Genomic DNA, 1246 nt, shown 5'->3' on the forward strand with positions numbered 1-1246 from the left:
TCATCGAAACCCATAGATTCCGAATTATTATGTTTTAGGCTGTTAACTGAAATTTAAAAAAATCTACTTCTAAATTTTAATCCGAAAGCTTAACAAAGGACCATTGAGTGTCGGCTACTCTATTGAGATAGCCTCGCTGTTCGTTATTTATGATCGTATTCTTATTTCAATTTCGGAAAGGATATTTTAAAGCCTTCAGACCATTTAAACGAGCTTCCTGGACCTTTAAAAATATCTACCTGAGTGCCTGCGGAGAATTTCTTTGAGATTCTTTGACCTAAAGGATTTTCAGTATATACTCAAAGATTCCTTTCGGTAGGGTTTTGTTGAAAATTCTTCTTTTGCGGTAGAATATTAATCTTCTTGGTCAAAAACTCATTTGTTTGGTTTACAGTTCACTTCGGGTTGAATATTTTACTTGAAAATTTATTTCTACTGTTCGAATTTAACTTTTTTTTAAATTTATTTTTTTGAATTCATTTTTTTGGTTGAAAATTTATCTTTTTGATTGAACATTGATTTCTTTGGTCGAAAATTTAACCTGAAAGGGAAAGTTATAACAGAGAGAAATAGAGAGTCACAATGCATTAGAAATATCAGTTGATAGAAACATGGCGCCACTTACTCGCCCGTATACCCGTGATGGTCATTTCATTGATATATCAAAGATATTATTATCTTTTACTATTTCCAAAGATATTATAAGCATAGATGCGGCACGGGAGGTCGGAGTGGGAGAACGATATATATATCTAACTACATTTTTGCATGTGTTACGAGCGACTATAGGCTCGCTCTTTCGTCACTAGATGGCAAGAGAAAATCGCGGGAAAAAGAAAATATACAAATTTGAAAAATACATCAAAAATTTAGGAATTAATAATAATTATCTCAGATCGCAGGAAATTAGGTTAGCAAAAGTTCTAGAATTTTTGTGTACGATTTACGACGCATAAGTTAAGAAATAATTATTGTATGTCAGTATTAATCATGTTTAGTTTTAAGATAAGGCGAAGTCCGCATGTTAGGCTTATACTAAGGTATCGAATAAAAGAAATCAAATGCTAGCTATCAAAGAACGAACAAACAAAGATATTATTTGGCGCCGAATATTTGCGTATGTTTAATTTAACTAGCGATAGCAGCTTCTTGGGCGACATATTTTCATCTTGGGTTTCTCAGAATTGATATTGAGATGGTGAGTTCAAACACGGCACAACCATGGAGAACTAGAGGGGTTCGATTT

The sequence above is a fragment of the Belonocnema kinseyi genome, chromosome 6 (genome assembly GCF_010883055.1).
Source record: "Belonocnema kinseyi isolate 2016_QV_RU_SX_M_011 chromosome 6, B_treatae_v1, whole genome shotgun sequence".
Classification (NCBI taxonomy): domain Eukaryota; kingdom Metazoa; phylum Arthropoda; class Insecta; order Hymenoptera; family Cynipidae; genus Belonocnema; species Belonocnema kinseyi.